The sequence below is a fragment of the Carassius carassius genome, chromosome 17, assembly GCF_963082965.1.
Source record: "Carassius carassius chromosome 17, fCarCar2.1, whole genome shotgun sequence".
In the NCBI taxonomy this organism is placed as follows: Eukaryota; Metazoa; Chordata; class Actinopteri; order Cypriniformes; family Cyprinidae; genus Carassius; species Carassius carassius.
The window spans coordinates 22366056-22391603 of NC_081771.1; the positions used below are offsets into that span (position 1 = coordinate 22366056).

The 25548-nt window shown below is 40.4% G+C and overlaps 1 long non-coding RNA gene and 1 other non-coding gene across 5 annotated transcripts; both read right to left on the reverse strand.

Annotated features, from left to right (window-relative positions):
* Positions 1–4713: 4713 nt before the first annotated feature.
* Positions 4714–8107, reverse strand: LOC132161324 (uncharacterized). 4 transcript variants are annotated; one of them, XR_009438131.1, is made up of 8 exons: positions 7931–8107; positions 6945–7132; positions 6736–6819; positions 6049–6153; positions 5866–5962; positions 5669–5733; positions 5282–5566; positions 4714–5180 (listed from the first exon to the last, which is right to left on the reverse strand). It is a non-coding gene; the product is annotated as an uncharacterized LOC132161324 (long non-coding RNA). The 4 variants fall into 4 exon arrangements; XR_009438132.1 differs by having other exon boundaries at positions 4714–5266; positions 5354–5566; positions 6049–6149; positions 7931–8105; XR_009438130.1 differs by having other exon boundaries at positions 4714–5266; positions 5354–5566; positions 6945–7041; positions 7931–8103.
* A 499-nt stretch (positions 8108–8606) lies between these two features.
* On the reverse strand, positions 8607–8679 carry trnar-ccg (transfer RNA arginine (anticodon CCG)). Its single transcript has one exon. It is a non-coding gene; the product is annotated as a tRNA-Arg (tRNA).
* Between the last annotated feature and the right edge of the window lie 16869 nt (positions 8680–25548).

The window sequence follows — 25548 nt, forward strand, 5'->3', positions numbered from 1 at the left end:
CACTCTCACTCTCTCTCTCAATATATATATATATATATATTAGTATATATACATAATAATTATTATTATTATCCATTTATTTGTTGTGCATTTAGTCACAATAGAAGCAAATTACAGGATATATATTTTTAAAGGTGGTAATTGTAAAATATTGTAGCATTGTTCTTAATCATTTTTGTTTGATAAAGGGAAGAAAATAATATATTTTCAGCTGTAGCCTTGATTATTCTTTGGCATCTTTTGTTAGGATTTCTGTAAACAAATTCTCTTTTTATTTTTGAATATTAAACTTATGTTTTTTGAAGGGGGTTTCTGTTGCAGTTTTGTTTGTTTGTTTGTTTTCGCTTAGTTACCTCTATGCAACATCAGGGCCGGCCCTGACCAATTTGCTGCCCTAGGCAAGATTTTACCTGGCACCCCATGCATCACAGCCCATTTCACCCTGTCATTGTGTTCATGATTTAGCATATATATATATATATATATATATATACATACACACAAACATTACAGCAAAACTGTTTCCAACACTCATAATAAATCATCATATTAGAATGATTTCTAAAGGATCATGTGATAGACCGGATGTCACATGTGACACTGAAGAATGGAGTAATGATGCTGAAAATTCAGCTTTGCATCACAGAAATAAATGATAATTTAAAGTATAATAAATTGAAAACAAATTATTTTAAATTGTAATAATATATCACAATATTACATTTTTTTCTGTATTTTTGATCAAATAAATGCAGGCTTGATGAGCAGAAGAAACTTCTTTCAAAAACATTAAAAATAGTAATGTTTCCAAACTTTTGGCCTGTACTGTATCCCCCCAAAACTGCACAACTGTAGAGTAAAACATTAATAAAAAAGTGATAATAAAAAATGCGTCTTAAAACTGACATGATTGTACAAAATCACAGTCTGGGGACTCAGAACTCAGAACAACTGCTAACATTAAGTTTAAGGTAAAAATAACTGCCATGAAATTATAGTATACTCCTATGCAATAAATTGTTCTTTCACTACATCTCTTTACCTCTGTCTTTATCCTCTTCTCTTCTTTTTGGCACTGTATCTATCGCAGACTATGCTCATTTATAATGTGTCATGTAAATTCGGCCTTCCGTCACAATCAAGAAACTTTCACCGTGTCTAGAACTGGCGCGAGCTGCCAGGCCCGTTTATACGAGCTCTGTGTTAACAAAAGCAGTGCTGTCTACATTGGATGCGGCGTCGGGCACGCTACACAACAAATTACCAACAACTGATCGTGCGCGCGCTCTGTTTCTGACGCACTTCAAGCACTGCACTCGATGGGCGGGGGAAGATTGAAGAGCCGGACTTTTTTTTTTTTTTTTTTATTTGGTAGTATTTCGAATTAATGGTTTTTAAATAGTAGCCTATTATAAAAAAAAATATGTAAACACCCCTATGGATGAGTGGCGCCCTTAGCATTTGCCTATACCGCCTATGCCGGGGGCCGGCCCTGTGCAACATTTTTTTTTATAATCAACTGTTTTTTTTTTTTTTTTTTATTATTGTTTTCATAGTGGATTAAACTGGAGAGAGACTGTTCTGGGAACTATGTTTATCTGGGAAACGTTTGACATATCAATAACACTGTAAAATGACTAGACAATGAGTGATTCATGATGTTTTTTGTTTGTTTGTTTTCTATTCCTATAGTTCAACTGGTAGATCTAAGAATGCCAAGTTTTTAGGGTCCATTTCCAGAAAACGTAGAATAGATTAATTGTTTACCTTTAATACACTATAAATACATTGTAAATATTACAGAAGGAAAATTGATAGAGAAATACTGTGTTTAAATAATCTTCAGGGGTGTTTTTTAAGCAAATGAAACATTTTGACATTTATTTTTCACACAGTATATGCAAACTTTTGAGTTTAAGTATTGTACATTAATATTAGTGTAAACAATGTAGCCTGTTCAATACAATGGGAATCATTATGCCTTCGTTGAAAAACAAAACAAAAAACACCTAATTTCAACTAATTTCTTGCCGCATTAAGTTAACTACAGCTTCTGTCCATTCACCAAAGGAACCCGGAAGCTCCTGGCATAAATGACCATATATGTACAAGTAAGTGTGACGCCTCTGCTCAACTGGGTTGCCAATAGGCTTGTTCGACTTCATGAAGCTCTGCGCAAACTGATCGTCGGCTGACTTGAAGCAGTGCATGCCGGTTAGAAATTTTGTCCGACTTGATACAGCGCTGACGCCACGTGACTGTGACGTGTGCCATCAAAGTACCGCGAGAGCGATTCGAGAGTAGCCGGAGAACTCAGCCAGCGCAGCTTCTGAAGAGCGGCTGCACAGGTTCTGATGACGACACAACTGATCCACGATTGGCTGGATTCACTGATGACACAGATGACGTGCGTTTCAAGTTTATTGCGAGTCGACTTCAGTTTCAGAAACCACCCCCTGGCTATATGTGTATTTTGAATGCTTATTCTTTCTTTATATTATGTTTGTGTTATGTATTTTCAGATGTATTGTTGGTGCTGTAACTGTACTTTGACTGTGTTTTTTGAAGTTTAATATAAAAAAAAAAAAAATAAAAAAATAAATAAAAACTTCAGTTTCAGAAATTCTCATATGGACTTTTTTAACAGTTCAATACGTTTTTTTGTCGTCTTAATCTTATAAATCATATTTATTAAATAATGTTTTACTGTATTTACCTTATTGTTAATATAAAGTTTGTGTATGTTTATTTTGCATGACTTTCTTTTTTATACAGACCTTTTACAGTATTCAGCAGCATAACATATTCAAATGAGCATTTTTAATAACTAAAATGTTAATCTTAAAAACATACAATCTATTGTGGTCATAAATGTATGCTCCTATACAAATGATACATAATACATTATGTTCCTCCATTTGTTTGGTTTCTTCATATTCTCTAGTTTATTTTGCTGTGTTTATACTTCACCTGCATGTGGTTAGCAAACTGCTAACAACCTTTCTGTAACTTCAACTTAACAACTTGACAACATTCTGTTCACTTTCAAATAGTTGGTCTAAATCACAATATAAATCCAACAGAATTGTGCTTTTCTGTATATGAAAATCAGTGGTGTTATGTTTAAAATGTTAAAAAGAGCTCAGCAGGAGGGTACTGTAAATCTTGTTGCTGAAACCTTCTTAAAAAACAGGGTTACTTTTTTTTTTTAGGTTACTTTTATTATTTTGTATTAGCAGAAACACCCATGTCATACTGCTAAAGTTTATATCCAATATGTTATCTTGTCTTGGAAGACACCCTTCCAAAACCACTTATACACACATCTTAAACGCGATCAAGTAAGCAAACGCCACGTGATCTGCCATGACTGTCGTAATTGCAGCAAACTACGGGAGCCACAACGAGTCCGGCTTCATATCTCCATTTGCAGCTCCTCCCCACCTGCACGCGGCTACTCTCGCTGATCGGTTCCATCCAGCCGCAGCCGATGTCGAACACACCTCTTGATTTTTTTCGCGTTCGATCAATAGAATGGCAGAGGCTTATTGGTAATGTAGTTTAAAATGTTTAATAATAAATTAAGGGAAAATGCGATCTTTTTTAACAAAGGGTCATCTAAACATGTTCATTGTGTAAACATTAATGACATATTTAAGAGGCAGGCTGAAATTCGATATTTTACTAAGTCCACTTTTTTAAACACCTTTATACCACCTTTCCATATATGTTTGAAAACTCTGTCCAACGTTATTTAGCATAATTAGCATAGCATAAGTGGTTGTCCTGCCAATTTTTTCTTTGACACTATAATCAGACTTTGATTTACAGCCATTTGAAATGTACATTGAAATGTACAAGAATACAGTGTTGACAGTAAACAAAGACACCAATTTAAACAACCAATACATACTGTGACACTTCATCGTACTTTCACACAATGTCAATGTCATTCAGTAAGACAAGGTACAGAGAGTGTGTAATTTATGGTGCAAAAGCCATACAATTCATGCAATGCAAAGAATCATAATATTAAGAGCTAATTTGTGTCTCTGTGTAAAATACTCCTCATATTTGTCCTCCTCGGGTACTAAACATAAGTAATGTGCATGCTCATCTTGCTTATTATACAGTACTGGATTCATGTTGATCTTTCCCTTGTACATCACCTTCAGTTGTGCATGAAATTCCTGCAGCATTATAGTCCATGCAGTATCTTCTAATGCAGATTTCAGCCTGCCCTTCATCTAACTGAATGTCATTAATGTAACCAAATGTTCATTTCTTAATAAAAACACATTATGTCTATTGTTTACAAAATTAAATGGTGTATTTACCAAACACCATTCTTAATATAGAATATTCACCCTACTTTATTATCCAACGCCATGTGCAGTACTTTACTGGAGGATACAACATAAAGACAACTAAAGTAGTGAATTAAGACAAATAATATACATTTTTAACGATATTAAAAATGGGTTATGTAAAAACCATGTTTTTTTAATCAGATGAAGCCATCCAAATGCATGCATGGTGAAATGTCTTGAGCACCAAAGAATCACATCAAGTTTCCAGAGCTCTCCTGGTTTTCTTCCTCTTCTTGCTTGTCCATGTCCTGGACATATCATAATCTTCCATGTCATACATTTTTTTTGCAGTTGTTATGCAGCACCCTACAGCACAACTGATGAACAAAAGACATGTAACTAATTTAAATCAAATTGCTTTATTGTCACAATACAATGAACACAAGTATACAGGTGGTGAAAGTCTTGGGTGCAGACTGCAGCGTGACAGTATGGATGACAAATTAATTAATTAATGAGTATATATGAAATACAAATTCTGAATATATATGCAACACACATATATAAGGGACTCAATACAGGTAGAGAACAATATATGTTAAAAAATTATGCTAAACAGAGAGCATGAATTGAAAACAATAATAATCACAGTACACATACATCTCTGCAGTGCAGCACGGTATGAAATAGTGCAAACAGAATGTCAGGGTGCATAATAATATTGAGTCCAGTCAGCGTAACTGATAAGAGTGCAGGGCATATGAGGTTGGTGGGTTGTGTATGGTTTTACTGGTATGAGTTCAGTTCAGTCTGATTGCCTGTGAAAGGAACTTGTCTCACTGTCTGCTGGTGTAGGTTCTGTGATAACGTCTGCCTGATGGTAAGGGTGAGAGCAATCCATGGCTCGGCTGGCTGTTTCTGACGGTCCTCCTCACACTCCACCTGGTGTAGATGTCCTGGAGGGACAAAACATGTATTTAGGGTATGGTAAATCAATAAACAATATATAGTATTTTTATTTATAATTGTTGCACTGACTTAACATTGATTCTTGTTGGGGATATGGGCCAAAAGAATCCCCCCACAACTAGTTCTCGTTGTTTAGCTGTGATGTTTACTTTTACGGGCCGTAACATCTGAGCTGTTGCAGTAGAGCGGTTTGTGAATGCAGTCTTCACAGCAGATAACTGATCGGTTCAGGTAGCAGTGCTGCACTCGGTGGCCATTGAATTGATATCTTCATCAACTGGCTTCATCTTAATTCAAACTAAAAGACAAAACAATAAGTCAGCAATAACAGCAATAACTATTCTAGAGAAATAGTGTTGGTGAATACAGGTGCAGGTGTCAGTACTCACCATATTCAGTCATTTCCTTCCCAAATCACCGAGATGATGCACAGCTGATTTGCTCATTCTAGGAGCTATAAAAAGATGTATATGTGAAAAACTATAACTGCTGTCTTGAAAAGTCTTTTGAGAGATCAACATCAATGTTGTACCACACATAACTGCATTGAATTCAGACATACAAATGGAAATGTGAAACTTTTCACCTTTCTGTCTTTTCTTTTTGGGCACAAGAAGTCCATGTTCATTCCTCATTTCTTTAGGACTGGTTTGACTGATTTTCTTTGCGTTTCTGGTCTTCAGCTGTAAAACAAGAAAATATTTATTGACCAAATGTTTAATCATTATTGTTGTTTAAAAATATAAATTAATCAGTTATAATTATATACTTCAAGCTCAAGTTCCTTGGCAACTCTAGCAGGCTCCTGAGTTCAACTGTACACATCAGATTCAGCGTCTGAGAAAATGCCATCATGCAAACTCTCAGTTTCTACCTTAAAACGGAGCATAAAAGAATGTGTGAGTGAGGGAGTACAGGATAAAGATGAAGTGAAAAAGGCAGAGAAAGGCAGAATCTTGTGTATAAGTTTAAAAGAATGAGAGGAACATTTAAGAGATTTGAAAACTTGAAAAGTTAAACTAGCATTTCCATTCTCTTGCTTCTAAGAAAGATGTGTTCAGTAAAATCACCATAGAAAGAAAGGCAGACTATGAGGTGTGGACAGATATCATGTACTGTTGAAACAGGAAGAGACGGCACCATATTGTAAAGATTAATAAAGAATACAATGGACAATGTAAACTTCATGATATAAACACTCTTACAATGGGCACAATCTGATGGGAGTTGTGGTAATGGCCAATAACAGCAGTAGGAGTAAAAGTTGTAGAATTTTGTACAAGTACGCTTGTACAATATAATATGATTATTGTATGAATTATTACTACTACAACATACTCTTTGTTGACTGTTCTTCCTGATGGGCTATGTGAACCAAAATTTAAGAAACATCAAATGCTGAGAAAAATGTATCTGCAGTAAGGTTCAGTCAAGGTGCTCAGACGCACAGATGTACCATTGGAATTGTTTGCCTTTGCAGCTTTTGGTCTTCTTCATAAATGCACAAGATGGTCAAATTCAAATCTCATGACAGGCCTTCCTGAAATATAAACATGTTGAGACAGTGTGTTAAAATTATCTGTGACCAAAATATTTGATTAACACATAATATAAGGATGCGTTCATTAAAGCAAATCAGTTATAACTAAAAGTCTTCAACATTACTTGTGAAGGGTTGAACCTTTGAAGGACTTGTTCAGCCCCCTTGACAGCTTCTTCAAAATCAGCATTGGGAGCGTGGAGTTGAAGTTCCCTGTTAATTCTAGCAGAGAGAGAGAGAGATTTTACAAGAGATGGCTTCTTTAAAGAGCTGCTGGATTACAGGTTGTGGTGGAGTATGTAATCCGACGTAACTGCAAGACAGAAAAAACACTGAATTACAATTACTTCACAAAAAGGTATTAAAGGCATGGCAAACTTAATGGTTACTGTGTTCTACAAATAGTGTAGAGTAAAAACACAGTTACTGTGGTAAAATCCTGGTAAGTGTTGTGGTTATTGTGTGTTAGTAACTACAAATACCAGAGTAAAACTACGGTTAACGTGGTAAACCCATAGTAAATGTTGTGGTTATTGTGCGTTAGTAAATACAAATACCAGAGTAAAACTACGGTTAACGTGGTAAACCCATAGTAAATGTTGTGGTTATTGTGCGTTAGTTACTACAAATACCAGAGTAAAACTATGGTAACCCATAGTAAATGTTGTGGTTATTGTGCGTTAATAGCTACAAATACCAGAGTAAAACTATGGTTACAGTAGGAGAAGCATGATAAATATGTTGTAGTTACTGTGTATTGACTACGCATGACGTGGTCGAGCAAAAGTTTGGCTACTATTGTAAAAATTTGGTTGGTTGGTTGATTTGTTGTGTTTGCATCAGTCATGTCTAAAAGCTGAAGACCCATGTCACATCATTATTTATTTAAAACTGCAACAGGTCTATATACAGTAGAGGTTAGCTTAGGCTAATGACGATGGTAGGCTATTTGAGCAGCCCACTGTCCCATAATCTGAGCATACGCTGCCCTTTAAACACACGATCCCATCTAACGTGATGCAGAAACGCTAAAATAATTAAAACAATACGGTTAACCACGTGATATCATTACAAAAAGAAGAAGAAAAAAAAGATCGTTGCCCTTGCTTACCTGTTTGAAGGTGTACGCGCATCAGGTGAACTGGACGAGCCTCGCTGGTGACGTCACTACCGCTGAAGATGATGCGTGCTATGTGGACGCATCTGTTCCCCACCGAAATTAATGTGAAGGATTGGCGTATCATATGCACGCAAAATTGGCATTTGGCGTACAAATTACACGCAACTAGAAAGTGTAAAGTCGTGTTATTTATTCTCACCAATCTAGAAATGACTTATTCCTAAATAAAATAAAGCCTATATAATGTCCCAAAAACGGTGTGTTATGTGGGGTGAAATTATGCTCATAAATCAACTTTCAGTATGAAATAACTTAGCTGTGAGAGTCTGACTGTAAGATCCTGAATTATGTCATTCATTCAATTTAGTTTACGAATCATCCTATCCATTAAAAACATATATTCCTTCAGTGTACTTTTCACTAACGTTTTCCTAATTAACTCTCGACTAATATAATTTGCTTGTATGAGTCTCGAGGATGAAAATACATCAAAAGCAGTCAAAATTTTTCAGAAAGGGGGAGAGGCTTAAGTAAACGAAAAATATAGACAATGCGAGAATATGAGCGGAAAGGATTCTACAGCCGATTACCGTCATGAATGAAACATGAGCTGATTTAGGATCTCTGTTATTTGAAAGTACGGTGCAAAAATTATAATTTATTAATCCGACCCAGATGGGACTCGAACCCACAATCCCCAGCTCCGGAGGCTGATGCCTTATCCATTAGGCCACTGGGTCAACATAGTGAACGCGATGAAAACATGCTTTTATCAATATATAGAACTGTATTGTTATTTTAAGAGACTATATTATTGGGAGACTGGATTTTGTATTTATTTATTTTTTTCTTTGGACATCGGCCTTGTGAGATGATCATCTGATATCGCGAGAACCATGTCAGTTGAAAACACCCCTTTGTTTGTCTTGTGTTTACAATTATCATTACCTTAATAAATAACATATCTTAGAACAATTTCAAGAAGTCAAATATCTAAAAAAAAAAAAAAGTATTACATTAACAGCAAAACCCGAGAGTTAAACAATATACAAAATTTGCCCTGTACATTAACTATATAACATAAACTGCCGAGATATCAGGGAAAATGTAACATATTTCTTCCAATAAAAACATGCAGACACTGAAGTATGCGTTTGGTTTTAATCGTTTGTTTTTGATAACCCCTTGACCTCCTTGTCTTATTTGTAATCTGTCCATAGACTGTATTGATGTACAGAAGATATTGTTTTCCTACTGTATGTCCTATATAAAAGTCATATAATTACACAATAAAAGTCTGTCAGTCCGTCAAAAAAAAAAATAAGCGTCTAAACAGAGATTATATAGCAGCCTTCGCGGCTCTGCCTTTGGAGAAAGCGTAACATACTACACTTTTCGTTCCATCGACTTCCATTCATACCCATGTGAATGCATCAGACAAAAGTCTGTATAATTTTTTTCGCAATTGGCTGCATTTCAAAGTTCGAAGGATGGGTCGTTATTGAACGATTCCCAGCTAACACAAATACGTAACTGTTACGTAACTGCAACGTAATCTGGTGACCAAACTTTCGTCGTGGCGACGTAATTAGTTACGTCGTGGCAACCGGAAAAGTGAAATTCCCAGATACGTCGCCACAACGTTGGTCGTGTGCTGGTAATCAGTTGGTCATTTTTTATAATTATTCTATGGGCGGACATGCAGTACTTGAACCTAATTTATGTCCTCATATGCCCAAACTAATTTAAAGGCTGTTTCAGCAGCTGTGAATGATGAATACATACTCGAAATGAATTCAGTTAATTTATTAACAAGCAAATATGAACAGTAATACACCCAGATTATTAATAAAAACATAGGATATACAGCGAAATATGATTGAAAGCATTCAGCCCATACAGAAGCACATAGATTGAGATATATTAATAATAAATACATTTCCATATATTTAAATATCTATACCCTTCTGTAAGCATCCAGGGTCAAAACATTATGCACCAACATGCAAGTCTTAGTAGGCACTCAGTACATTGCATCTAAATATTAGCATTAACAATGCACACATTCATCAACTAATCACAAGCTCCCACAAATAATAATACGTCAGCTAATCACACCCTTAACCAAACCACTACAAATAATTCATTGAAAATAATATGCAATAGCTTATGAACAGATGTATTATAGCAAATCAAGTTTAATGAATCTCACACCTATCATACAGCATTATGGCCAGTTCACACTGCCACAAAAAATATATCTAAAAAAAATATATATGTATATATGTTTAAGCAATTAACATTAAATTCTAAAATCTTAAGTAATTCTTACTTTCTCTATTCTTGCAATATTCAAGTGTTCATGTCCCTGAGTAATATCTGCATCCCCCGAAGTCTGAAGAGAACACAATATGCTAGTAGACAGCAATCCTCGTGAGAGAGAGGTTTGGTGTGGAAGGTGGATCTGGAACTGACTTCTCTTGATTATCTGTCTTCACAAACTGCCCTGAAATACAATTCAAACATTAACAATGATTGTTATGCTCATTTTGGAAATATAGTTAATATCAGTAATATGCAGCATGCACGATACAAGGAAGTGGTCAGTAACAACACTTTGAGGTATGATATCTATATCAGTAAGGCTACCTTAAAGAAAAAATAAAATAAATAAATTAAGTTGTGTTATGCATTCAAATAGTTAGACATGCTAAAATACAGAATTTGTTAACAATAATAATAAAAAATAATATGCTGGGGAAAAAATGAAACATTTCATAGGGCCCTAAACATGTTTTTTTTTTTTTTTACTTTTAATAAATTGATGTGAAAATGTATGTACTACGAAAAAGGAGATGAATGAAATGAAATATTTATTTTATCATTCAAAGTCAAAGTCACCTTTATTTATATAGCGCTTTAAACAAAATACATTGCGTCAAAGCAACTGAACAACATTCTTTAGGAAAACAGTGTCAATAATGCAAAAAGAAATCATTGAGGATTTCTTTAAAAAAAAAAAAAATCTCGTCTCGCTCTCATGAACCCAGTCTCGTGTCTCATCTCGTCTTGTGGGATAAGTGTCTCGTCACACCCCTAGTAGCCAGAGCAAGAGATACATTAGTTTTCTTTTGCATGTCTGACAGTGTAACATTAAGCTGAAGTATTTCGAATGAGTTAAACCTGTATCCTGTTTTCTGGGTAACATTGAGAATATCACTATATATTGTTGCAACACCTCCGCCACGACCAGTCTGACGGGGCTCATGCTTATTACAGTAGTTTGGTGGAGTTTAGACTAATGCTAAATCAAAAATCCATCCATCCATCTTCTACCGCTTATCCGGGGCCGGGTCGCGGGGGCAGCAGTCTAAGCAGAGAACCCCAGACTTCCCTCTCCCTAGACACTTCCTCCAGCTCTTCTGGGGGGACACCGAGGCGTTCCCAGGCCAGCCGGGAGACATAGTCTCTCCAGCGTGTCCTAGGTCTCCCCCGGGGTCTCCTCCCAGTGGGATGTGCCCGGAACACCTTCCCGGGAAGGCGTCCAGGAGGCATCCGGAACAGATGCCCGAGCCACCTCAGCTGACCCCTCTCGATGTGGAGGAGCAGCGGCTCTACTCTGAGCTCCTCCCGGGTGACTGAGCTTCTCACCCTATCTCTAAGGGATCGCCCAGCCACCCTGCGGAGAAAGCACATTTCGGCCGCCTGTATCCGGGATCTTGTCCTTTCGGTCATGACCCAAAGCTCATGACCATAGGTGAGAGTAGGAACGTAGATTGACCGGTAAATCGAGAGCTTCGCCTTGCGGCTCAGCTCTTTCTTCACCACGACAGACCGGTACATCGACCGCATTACTGCAGAAGCTGCACCGATCCGTCTGTCAATCTCCCGTTCCATCCTTCCCTCACTCGTGAACAAGACCCCAAGATACTTAAACTCCTCCACTTGAGGCAGGAACTCTCCACCAACCTGAAGTGGGCAAGCCACCCTTTTCCGACTGAGGACCATGGCCTCGGATTTGGAGGTGCTGATTCTCATCCCAGCCGCTTCACACTCGGCTGCAAACCGTCCCAGTGCATGCTGAAGGTCCTGGCCTGATGAGGCCAACACGACAACATCATCCGCAAAGAGCAGAGACGAAATCGTGTTGTCACCAAACCTGACCCCCTCCGGCCCCTGGCTGCGCCTAGAAATTCTGTCCATAAAAATCATGAACAGAACCGGCGACAAAGGGCAGCCCTGCCGGAGTCCAACACGCACCGGGAACAAGTCTGACTTACAGCTGGCAATACGAACCAAGCTCCTGCTCCGTTCGTACAGGGACCGGATAGCCCTTATCAAAGGGCCCCGGACCCCATACTCCCGGAGAACCCTACACAGGCCGCCGCGAGGGACACAGTCGAATGCCTTCTCCAAATCCACAAAGCACATGTGGACTGGTTGGGCATACTCCCATGAACCCTCCAGCACCCTGTAGAGGGTATAGAGCTGGTCCAGTGTTCCACGGCCTGGACGAAAACCACACTGTTCCTCCTGAATCCGAGGTTCTACTATCGGCCGGATTCTCCTCTCCAGTACCCTGGCATAGACTTTCCCAGGGAGGCTGAGAAGTGTGATCCCCCTGTAGTTGGAACACACCCTCCGGTCCCCCTTCTTAAAAAGAGGGACCACCACCCCGGTCTGCCATCCCAGAGGCACCGTCCCCGACTGCCACGCGATGCTGCAGAGGCGTGTCAGCCAAGACAGCCCCACAACATCCAGAGACTTGAGGTACTCAGGGCGGATCTCATCCACCCCCGGTGCCTTGCCACCGAGGAGTTTCTTGACTACCTCGGTGACTTCAGCTTGGGTTATGGACGAGTCCACATCTGAGCCCTCAGCCTCTGCTTCCTCAATGGAAGACGTGACAGCGGGATTGAGGAGATCCTCGAAGTATTCCTTCCACCGTCCAACGACATCCCCAGTTGAGGTCAACAGCTCCCCACCTCTACTGTAAACAGCGTTGGTAGGGCACTGCTTCCCTCTCCTGAGGCGCCGGACGGTTTGCCAGAATCTCTTCGAGGCTGACCGATAGTCCTTCTCCATGGCCTCACCGAACTCCTCCCAGGCCCGAGTTTTTGCCTTCACAACCACCCGGGCTGTAGTCCGCTTGGCCTGCCGGTACCTGTCAGCTGCCTCTGGAGTCCCACAAGCCAACCAGGCCCGATAGGACTCCTTCTTCAGCTTGACGGCATCCCTTACTTCCGGTGTCCACCACCGGGTTCGGGGATTGCCGCCTCGACAGGCACCGGAAACCTTACGGCCACAGCTCCGAGCGGCCGCTTCGACAATGGAGGTGGAGAACATGGTCCACTCGGACTCAATATCTCCAGCCTCCCTCGGGATCCGGTCGAAGCTCTGCCGGAGGTGGGAGTTGAAGATCTCTCTGACAGGAGACTCGGCCAAACGTTCCCAGCAGACCCTCACAGTACGTTTGGGTCTGCCGAGTCTGTCCAGCTTCCTCCCCCGCCATCGGATCCAACTCACCACCAGGTGGTGATCGGTTGACAGCTCCGCCCCTCTCTTCACCCGAGTGTCCAAGACATACGGCCGGAGGTCGGATGAAACGACCACAAAGTCAATCATCGACCTACGGCCTAGGGTGTCCTGGTGCCACGTGTACTGATGGACACCCTTATGCTTGAACATGGTGTTCGTTATGGACAAGCTGTAACTAGCACATAAGTCCAATAACTGAACACCGCTCGGGTTCAGATCAGGGGGGCCGTTCCTCCCAATCACGCCCCTCCAGGTGTCACTGTCGTTGCCCACGTGGGCGTTGAAGTCCCCCAGTAAAACGACGGAGTCCCCAGTCGAAGCACTTTCCAGCACCCCTCCCAGAGACTCCAAGAAGGCTGGGTACTCTGCATTGCCGTTCGGCCCGTAGGCACAAACGACAGTGAGAGACCTATCCCCGACCCGAAGGCGCAGGGAAGCGACCCTCTCGTTCACCGGGGTAAACTCCAACACATGGCAGCTGAGCTGGGGGGCTATAAGCAAACCCACACCAGCCCGCCGCCTCTCACCTTGGGCAACTCCAGAGTGGTGAAGAGTCCATCCTCTCTCGAGGAGTGTGGTACCAGAGCCCAAGCTGTGCGTAGAGGTGAGTCCGACTATCGCTAGTCGGAACCTCTCTACCTCACGCACAATCTCGGGCTCCTTCCCCGCCAGTGAGGTGACGTTCCACGCCCCTAGAGCTAGTTTCCGTGTCCAGGGATCGGGCTGTCGAGGCCCCCGCCTTCGACTGCCACCCGATTGTCTAAGCACCGGCCCCTTACGGTCCCTCCTGTAGGTGGTGAGCCCACGGGAAGGCGGCCCCACATCGCTCCTTCGGGCTGAGCCCGGCCGGACCCCGTGGGGGGAGGCCCGGCCACCAGGCGCTCGCATACGAGCCCCAACCCCGGGCCTGGCTCCAGGGTGGGGCCCCGGCTGCGCCATACCGGGCGACGTCACGGTCCTTTGATTGTTCCTTCTCATAAGGGGTTTTGAACCGCTCTTAGTCTGACCCGTCGCCTAGGACCTGTTTGCCTTGGGAGACCCTACCAGGGGCATATAGCCCCGGACAACATAGCTCCTAGGGTCATTCGGGTACTCAAACCCCTCCACCACGTTAAGGTGGCAGTTCAAGGAGGGGCTAAATCAAAAATGCCTGTCAAAATTAACACTGGAACAAACACAATCTTTATTGATTGGACAGCACAAGTACTTCTATTTGAGCGTGTAGAACAAAACTCATCATAATAGTTATCTGAGAATTGTCTTACTACCCAGACAACAAATTAGGTCTTGCCGACGTTGGGGCGCATGTGCCTGCCCGACATAAAGTGCCTCGGTGAGATGTCTTATGGAGATCGGTAGCTAATCGGCAAGACATCGGGAAGACGGTGGCATTAGAATGATCGCCGACCGTGAGCCAACGTAAATCCGACATGATCGCCGACCGTGAGCCAACGTAAACCCGAAATAATTATGACCTATGCGGCGCAATCCTACTAGAGCGGCGAAAAGCATTCAGACGCCTCGCTCCCTTTGACTTAACACTGGAACAGCTGATTTTCGGCTGCATTGCTGGAAACGCCACAGCATGCTTGAAAATCAGCTGTTCCAGTGTTAAGTCAAAGGGAGCGAGGCGTCTGAATGCTTTTCGCCGCTCTAGTAGGATCCCACCGTTATATTAGGTCTTATGGATTTGTTTAGGCTAACTGCTGTCAGATTGTGTTCCAAGGACACAAGTTTCCTATTGTGTATCAACAACACTCAATAACAGTTTATGTGATGTGTTAATCATAAAATTTATTCCCTAACAATTTGTCAAGAGCTAGTTGAGAAGTAGGCAACTAGCCCACGCATGCGAGACTCCGTGGCTGTGCAGTCTGCAGCCCCTTCCTTATATTTGAGTTGCCAGGTTTTATGACAAAAAAAGTTGAAATTTAAAGTAAGTGATTGTTTATGTGTAGGGTGTATTTCATACACAATCTGACAACCTGGGAAATGTCAGTCTAACCTAAAAAAAGAATGGATCAGTGATTTTAAAATTAAGTTTGATGGTTATGCAAATTAGGCTACAGGAGTTTTCCAGGAGAAATAACAAAACAAAATAAAAAAACAGGAGGGCACCGGGAGATGACCTTGAAAATGTATTTATTATATTTTTTTATATTTATTTTTTATTATATTTTTTACTTTGTTTTTGCAAAAGCAGTATCATTTATTTTAACACTCTACAAATCACACAGAAAACAACAACAAAAATAAGAAATAAGAAAATAATAAATAAAATAATAGAAAGAAAAATCAGTCCAATCAATTATCAATCATGTCCGCCCTTGCCGCCCCCCATTCCTGTCCCTGCTCAGCCGCAGCCAGTTTCTCACGGTCATCTCAATGTCAGCCTCGGTGGAATTTTGCTGAGCCGGATTTCTTAACACAGCACCTAAACAAAAAATAAATAAAGCAACAGGGGAAAAAATAAGACAGTAGCACAAAAGTCTGTATCTTCGTTTCTATAAAGACAATTCCGAAAAGTCAGAGCATTTTACACAAAAAAAAACAAACAAAAAAAAAAACCTTAAAAGACATTTGGTTGAGAATAGTGTGAGGACAGTATATAAATAGTTACAGAATGTTGCTTCAACACATTGTAGGACTTACTCAGGAGTACCTGATGAACAGGCCGTGATTTAAGGCCTGTCTTCTGACCCCTACCGCACCAGTTCAGCTGGGTTGAAAGATTCTGATCAAATATTTTTGTGCAGACTCTCCAAACGGTTTCCTTTAAACTCTTCCCACCAGACAATGACAGTTTAGTTATCTGTAAAGTAAAAGATACATTTAACTAATCCCATTTCACAACCTGCTGTATTACATTGTCTTTGACTGCTCTCCCATGCCCACATCCATGGCTGAAGTGCCCTTGAGCAAGGCACCTAACCCCTCACTGCTTCCCGAGCGCCACTGTAGCACTGCTCTGGTTTGTGTGTGCTTCACCTCACTGCGTGTTCACTGTGTGCTCTGTGTGTTTCACTAATCATGGATGGGATAAATGCAGAGACCTTCACAGGATTTCCCTCACAGGATCAAAAGAGTATCTATACTCTATATATAGGTGTCTTATCTGACGATAAATCAGGGCTTTTGTGCTTTGGGAGATAGACACAGAGGGGACATACCACTTTCTTCTTAAAGTCATTCTCTCATTTTAGTGATTCCCTATTTATTTTATTTTTTTTGTTAGTGACGTTTGATCAGGCTACTTGTCCGGTCGGGCAAGTAAAATTCTCTTTTACTTGTCCCTTCAAAAAATCCACTTGTCCCGGACAAGCGTTAATGTCGAGCCCATCAGGTCCTTTTGTTTGCACTGTATATATTTTTGAATCATACTAGATGAAGTTAAAATATGGAGACACAAATATTAAGCAAAAAAATGGAAACTCATATATTGAGGTGGTGATGAAAAATTTACTACCAAGTCAAATTGTGTTTGTTACCTTTTACTACCTTTCAAGGGCCTTAATTTTGGTAGATTCTTTTTACTACCGTGCGGACAGCCTGTAGAGAGAGAGAGAGAGAGAGAGAGAGAGAGAGAGACAGACAGACAGACATAGAGAGAGAGAGAGAGAGACTTCCTACCCAAATTAAAACCGACACAGGCAGCCAGCTACTCTAGTGACTACTCTACTCTGGTAGGCTAGAGGCTGAGACAGAGTAAGAAGTACAGACACATAAAACACATCATACACTAAAATATGTCTTACTTTGAGAGGTCCTGTGTGGAAGGCCTGGACGGGATAGAAGGGTTTCACGACACTGCGGCATGTTTGTGTTTACAGACACTTGAAACACAAAGATTAAAAACGTTAAAACAAAGATTAATGATTCTTTCAGGTAATTAGTGTCAGATCATATCGGATTCAGTCAGAATGATCGTATGAATGAGGGCAGCCTTTTTGCACTCTGCACAGCCTAGCCTACACCAAAGAACTGGCGTCAACTGTGTGTGTGTGAGAGAGAGAGAGACTTTTCTTCCTACACTTAAAACCGAAACAGGCAGCCAGCTACTCTAGTGACTCTGTCTCAGCCTAGTAGTAGAAACATTGTCTTTAATCTAAAGATACCTGCTAGCTAGCCACCATGCTCTCGGGTCAAACTAACTTGACTGTATGTAGTTTTAGACTAAGACAGCTAGTCTGATTGCAGGAGAACAGACTAGATGACTAGACTAGACTGGACTGGTCACTAACATTCAGGAGAGCACATCCCTTCCTCACTGGGTGTGTCTTGCTGCCAATCATCTTGTGGCACTAGGAAATACAGAAAAAGGCCCATTACACAAAGAACAGCATCACCCAGGTCCAGGAACCAGCAGTGGTTCTCAAACTTTTTCTTCATTTTTGTCATTCCCCATTTTGTAAAAGACTGAGCTGTGTGTGCTGTGTATTTTGTGTGTGTATGTGCGTGTCTCAGTGTGTTCTCCATCTGCATGCTAAATAGCTTACGTTCAAGAGAGCCCAGCCCTTCATTTTCGCCTTCCTGCTGCCAATTAACGGTTGTCACTATGAAATGAAATGATAAAATTAGATGGTGAAACTGCCAAACAGGAAGTAGGCTTTTTGCTCTCAAACTTTTCAAGTGCGCTTACAGCCACAAGTTTAAAGACCCAATGCATCACATATTTAACGGAAACTTACATTCAGTAAGAAGAAGGTTCTCATTCACTGATGTAATCACTTAAATGGAAAAATATATTAATACTGGTTACACACAGTTCGGTTTCTGCTTTCCTTGCATATTGGTGTAGGTTTCCTCCTGCTGACTGGCCTCAAATGGCCCAGATCCAGCTTGATTTTGAAATCTGGCCCTAATTAATTTGCTATTGAATTACTCTGAAATTTATACTTTTACTACCTCAGTCTGATGTTCTGAGTAAGAAGTGCAGTATCATACATCAGATGTAAAATATCTTACTATCATTAGTCCTCTGAAGGAGCCCTGGAAGAGGGTGGCGTGGAGGCTGCTGCAAAGCACACAGGCCTTCGTTATTATCCGGTGTCACTAGAAAATACAGAAAAACTAAATTATTGGAGTGAACAGTAAGTCAAGTTTATCACAATTAGATAAACTAATGTCAGTGGACTGAGTAATTGCCACACATTTCTATCAGCAGCAACTCATCTTAACCCAGGTCAAAATAACAGAGCTAACCCAGTGTCACTCCACATCAGTGGTTCTCAAACTTTTTCTGTCATTCCCAGAACTGTGCTGTGCTCTCTATGTCTTTGTGTGTGAGTTTGCGAGTGCATGTCTTGGTCTGCGTCTTAAATAGCTTACAGTCAGGAAAGCCTTCAGTCCTCCAGTCCTCCAGTCCCGGCGCCTCTTCTCGAATATTAACTGCGGTCTCTTGGAAAGACAGAAAACTTTGGCTTACTGATCACACTACTAATATAAACTCAAAAATCATATCTGGAACATCAAACTATGGTATGCGCTGTGGACCTGTACACACTGTGTCTGCTTGAGTTTGGGACCTGATGCATTTTACTATAGAGGGGACACTTACCTTCACTATACGATGATGTGGGCGGGTCAAGTAGGCTAATAAAAATAACATTCTGATTAATTTCGGGTGGGTCGCGGGTGGATATGATAAATCATTATTAACGAAAATATTAACCACATTCTCTAAAATATGAGTATGTTCCATTCCAGTTTAAGTTTCAAGGGAGTAAAGCCTGTTTATGCCATTAAGAAAATGAAATTCTGTCAAATAAATTTCGTTTTAAAGAAATGTTCATATAAAAGCAGCGCTCATTCATCAGTGTATTATGTTACCATTAGAGATGCGTGCATCAACCGTCGCCTCGTGTCCGCTGTTAAATGTGTTGATCATCCATTTATCCTCATGCGTAACAACACATACGAATACATAATTTGACCATCGGGTACGGATACTTACTCGCATTTACTGGGGAATATCCGATCTGTCTGCTTACATGGCACACGCAAATGCACGTATCCGATTCATATCCGATTTATTACCACATATGAATGAGGCCTGAATCCGATCTGAGAAAATCGGAATCCATGCGTTTTTTTCCTACTTACACGTTCACCGGCCATATCCGATCTGTGCCACTTGAGAGGAAAAAATCGGAATTGGGTCACTTGAACCATGCAGTGTAAATGGGGCCAAAGTGAACTTCAGATAAGAACCAAATTATAGATTAAATGTTATGGTGATGAAAGTCACTGTGTACCTGTGTTGGAGCTGTAAACTGGACAGGAACTGGAATGTGAATGGGGCTGAACATTGCCTGTGGAACAGATAATCATATTATATGTAGGGAGCATTAGTTTATAGACAATTTGAGGACCCTCCAATCAATATGTATTAGACCAGGTTGTGATCTAATATGTAACCACTGGTCCCTCAGATTCAAAAGAAAACCAGACATCACCTCTGCTATGACTCTCCCTGCTATGGCCAGCGAAGTGGCAAGCTAATTATGACGAATTATGACGTGACAAGCATGCGGTTCGTGGCGCTCGTTTGTGCAGGCGCGTCTATGCCTCGGCGAGATAAAAACGAAACCATACCCAACCCTAATGGTGAGATAGTGCTGATTAAATATTTAAAATGGATTTTGATTTAAGATTGGATTTTACAAGATGTAAATGAAACAATTATCACTCAGTACAAGCACAAATAACACTGCTGGATTTCATCGTCATGATAACGTGGATCTAATGTTGATATGGAGTGAAATTAAATGTGTGTGTGGCATCAATACTTATTATCGTTCTTGTCACATTTACTTTCTTCAATCTGATTTCAGTTCACTACCTCACCATCTGTGTCACCAATTCCCCTTAAATTATGAGTCTAGAATGTGCATACACATTGGTCAGAGTCTACTTACAGGTGCGCACAATCAAGTTTTTTTTATAGATCACAACCTTTGCGTGGGAAGTGGCATACATATGTTTTCAGCCCGTCTTCTTAGGATGCCAAAAATCAAGACAAGCAAACAGGGGAAAGTTATTACATACGTGTCTATCGATATACATGTGCAAAATAACTTTAACTAGATTAATTAAATATAGTGTTTCCCATTTAGGGCAGGGCGATACAACGATAACGATATCTATCAATAATACATCTTTATCAATAACGATTGAAAAATGTCCGATAAAGCGCTCAAAAGTCGACAATTGGGAATTTACATCATTAAAGGAAGTCTTTGAGAAGTCTTTAGTTGTCTTTGAGGTTAATTAAAACATACTTACTGTACAAAGGCAAAGATGTTGTGTGAAATGGCTCTGAAAAGAGCCTTTGGGGTGTATGTAGCTCCTGTTGAGAAAAAGAAGAAACATGAAAAGGAGACAAATATATTGCAAATGCCTTTGTGAATTAATATGCACTCAGTTTTAATTTATCTTTATTGACTTAAACAGTATGTTAAGAACATGGCAAATCAGAACTGTAGGATGACTTCTAGATTGATCACTTACAAAAATCAGATGAAAATCGATCACTGAAAAAACAGAAAAGACAATTATTCTATTTTGTTTAAATTACAAAGGTTAATAAAGTCTCAATTTTATGAATAGGTGTGTCCAAAAAAACACTTACTTCACTTAACTATCACTTTACTACTTCATAACCACTTCTTTGTCTGACTACAGTGGCTGCGCCTCTGCACGCTTGTACTAAACTGAGCTCTTTGATTGACAGGTCTACTTTTAACGTTACCATAGAAACGTCACTTAGACAAAATCATTAAAAATGCCTTCAGAGTGTAAGGGGTTAATATTATAAAAGGACAGATGTCATTTTTGTGTGGAAAAAAGACAGTCCGTCAATTTTATGACCGTTTATTAGTTTAACCTGGCTGTTTACCAAACGAGTTCCTCTCATGTCTAAAATAACTCACTGAAAATATTTAATACGCGAACATATTAACAGTCAGTTAATAATATCAAAACAAGTCAACAGTTAGCCTAGTTAAAACAACTACCTTAACCAAGTCTAAAAACACGTTACGTTAGCTGCTAACGTTTGTTAATCCTCCGGCGCCAATTTCTGTCATCCGTTTATCGAAAACATTTCTCAGAAAACTCGACGTTTTTCCAACAAAAGAATATTTTTCAATTAAAATATAAGTACACAAAACAAAATAAACACATACAGGCCTGAAAATTTTGTGTTTGAAATGGATAAACATACCTGAACACAAGAGAGTCTGTTACTACCGAGGCGATGCTTCTGTGTAGATTTGATCACGCGCATAAAAACGTGCGTGTGCGCGCCACCTAAACGCCCCCTTGGTTAAAAAAAAGGCAATTTACTTTTGTAAATCACACTTGAAAAATTCTACTCAAAAGAGATGGAGTATAGATTTTGGCCCGCGCTTGAAAATTAATTTATATAAAGATAACATTAAATCTAAACAAAATTTCTCACAAAGACTATATGTTTACGTTTTTTGAATCAGAACTCATTTTGTCGTTTTAATTGCAAACGTTTTTATATCTTTTTTTCTGAACCTGTTTTGGACATCTCATGTTTGTTGGGTATTATCATCATATAAATTGTGGCATACAGATTTTACAAAAGTTCAACACCTTCGCGCTTACATGTGGACCAACGGTTAGATCTAGGCAGCAGCATTGTGGAAAAAAAAAAATTTGAAAAAAAAAAGAAGCGGGATCGGCAAAATGGTTCCTCACGGTTCTTCCGCCGATCTCCAGAGTGTGCATGAATTGGAGTGGCTGTAGACTCATCCCGCCGATGGTTTACCCACCTAAGTTTTTTGGTGTGCAGGGGGAAAAACCCCTTCCGATACTTTGCCGCTGGTGCCCTCCAATTGCCAACGTTGGTAAGACCGAACGTGCTGTCTGGGTAGTCACATGGAGCGATGTGTCCTGGAGATGTTGTCAGAGAGCAGCTCCGCTCCGCCTCTGCTGGGGTGCAGGCCATCAGCGCGAAACAGCCTAGGACGCTCCCAGAAAAGATTCCAGTTATTAACAAATAGCAGTTTCTGTTCTTTACACCATGACAACAGCCATTCATTTAAAGCAACAAGTCTACTGAACCTTTCGTGTCCTCGTCGATACGTGGGCAGTGGTCCTGACACGATGATCGTCGTCGCGGGCGTCGTGCTGCGAACCATCTCGATCAGGCTCCTGAAGTCCCTCTTCAGCGTCTCCGTCTGCCGCAGCGTGGTGTCGTTAACCTTCTCAGATGATAACAGTGTCGTGTTCTGTCTCGCGAAGTGGAGCTCCTGCAGGTGGAGATCCTGAAGACCGGAGGCGTTGGAAGGAGAGAGGTCATCGCCCAGGTCCTTGCTCATGTCTTACGCTGTGGACATCTGGGAAGATCGCGTCCTGGGTGCACCAAGCTTGTGCTGAGAACCACACAGAGTAGAGGTGGTAGTAGGGTTAGCTGTTTACTTACCCTGGACTTATGAGCGTCAACCCCTGAATGTTTCCAGCACAGCTCTCCACTCTCTCAGCTGGGCCTGCTTCTCCACGAGGTCACGGATCTGCTTCTCCACAGCCTCCAGCTCCTTATTAGAAATAAACAAACTAGAGGATAGGGGAAATGCAGAAAAGAAAAATAGCAAAATGGAAAACATACATATAAATCTTAAAATACCAGTATTCACATTTTTTGATGTTACAGATGCATAATCGGACTTATGAGCGTCAACCCCTGAATGTTTCCAGCACAGCTCTCCACTCTCTCAGCTGGGCCTGCTTCTCCACGAGGTCACGGATCTGCTTCTCCACAGCCTCCAGCTCCTTATTAGAAATAAACAAACTAGAGAATAGGGGAAATGCAGAAATGAAAAATAGCAAAATGGAAAACATACATATAAATCTTAAAATACCAGTATTCACATTTTTTGATGTTACAGATGCATAATGATATGTTGTGTAAAATAAATATTAAGTTATTTAATAAGCTTCCTCGGATCACATGTGTTTTCTATCTCTGTCAGCAGCTCCCATTAGAAATTTTCTTGGAACTTCCCTCTGTTTTAGAGGGTTTTTAAGACACTCCTGAAATCACAGTACAATTTTTATCAATATTTGTTTACAATGAAAAATCAAAACGTGTTTGAAACACTGGTTTGAAATAGTGTCAGCCAAATTTAGACCGCGAGTGACGTCACTGATAGACTCTACAGTGCAGACTTTTAGTTTTAATTAATTAGCTTACTTCCATTTATCTTTTGACATATTATCATCAAAAACGTTTACAAAGCTATCAAAACCGCTCCTTTAAGCCGCTCCTTTAACCGCTCACATAAGATGTGATTAAAAGCCCAAACGTTCATTAATAAGAGCTCAAATCTATTATGTTATACTTATGCTTCTAAGCTAGCATAATATTTGCTAGCAGACATACAGAGAATGTCTAATAGGAAGAGAATTGGCACTCTCTGCTTACTTCCGGGTTCTGGATTGGTTGCAGTAACACGTCTCTATCCATGCGGGGGCGCTCGCTCGCGAGTGCAGAATGAATGGAGGTCTATGGCAAAATACCCCTCAAAACCCACTTTTCTCAGGATATAATTTTTTTGTCTAGTAATATAAATGTTGTATTCGAAAGGGGGGGCTAAGATAATACACTCAGCTGAAAATTGCATTTTTAAGTTCACTTATCTGCTCTAAAAAAGCGTTCAAAAATGTGATGACGTCACATATTTTCACACTGCCAGAGGGTCTGCTTTACTTCCGCTTCATGGCTTCCTTACTCGTGGCATCGACGATAACACCAGCTGCTACTTGAGGTAAGGCTCTTTCGGTTAATACACGAGTTACAAAGAGTTTTAGTGCCATCAAGCGGGGTCTGTGGTCGTAATCAGTCGCAAGTCCGTCACTTACCAATCAGCATTCATTAGCAGAATGCTAGCTTGTTCCGGCCAACAACGGCCCCACCTGTAAGAAATCGAAAGGACATAAGTACTGGTTCATTCAACTTTCGACCTATAACCTATGTTGAACTTGCAAAGCCTACAATAAAATCTGAGATTTCTCAACGGCAATCGGGAGAAAGAGACACATTTAGCCGTATAGCCCCATTGACTCCCATTCAGTCTGCACTCGCTCGCGATCACCCCCAGTGGAATTCTAATGGAACTGCAACCAAAATCAATACAATGGGGTTGAATAGGGAGTGCCAAGGCTCTCCGTAGACGGGCTCTGAGACATATCAGATAATTAAGATGCCATAATCACAGAGGTATAAATGTTAACAAAAGTACTTAAAGTAGACTGTGGATAATATTAACATATGTTACTTAACCAATCTGTCGCAGTTGTTGAACTTTTCTTTGGTATAACTGACGAGAAACAGAGAAACTGTCAGATGAGTCCTCTCCTCTCCAGCAGCTGATGTGTCCGCGGTTGCCATGGTAACTCTCAAAGGCTAGTAGGCTAATAAAAACAATAATATTAAAAAAGGGTTTTAGCGTCTTTACGGAGATCAAGACTTTTGTTTTATACATTTTATCAACCTCTTTATTTATTATAAATTGTAAGACTCACCTCAGAAAAGCCAATTCTCCTGTCAGACACAGTTGAAGTGAAAAGTACTTCAAACAAACGCGCTGTCCTCCTGATAACGTTACTGTATCTGCGGCAGATGAGATGGTGTAGCCAGTCTGTCATTATTTCACGTTCACAACTCCTTACGAAATAGAAAGTTTCACAACTCCAAAAAATGTATTTCCTTTCTTGTCAATATTGTGCACGTGGGTGCTTCAGTTGTGGAAGTGCGCGCTGTATGCCACGTCACTCTATATTAAAAGCATGTCCATATTCTGACTTGGTGAAAAGAAACACATTTTATCTTTAAGGAACGTTTAATCGTGTGTCTGAAGTTTGATTACACTTTATAAATAGCACTATACTCAGGGAGCATATAAAGAATGTACAAAAATTATGGTAATTAAAATTACGTGCATACGACGTTTTAGTTACGTTGCCAGTAAGTCATGATGTTACCAATATATTACGAATAGAGGACCTATCTGGGACGTTCTTGGTTATCTTGTTACGTTGGA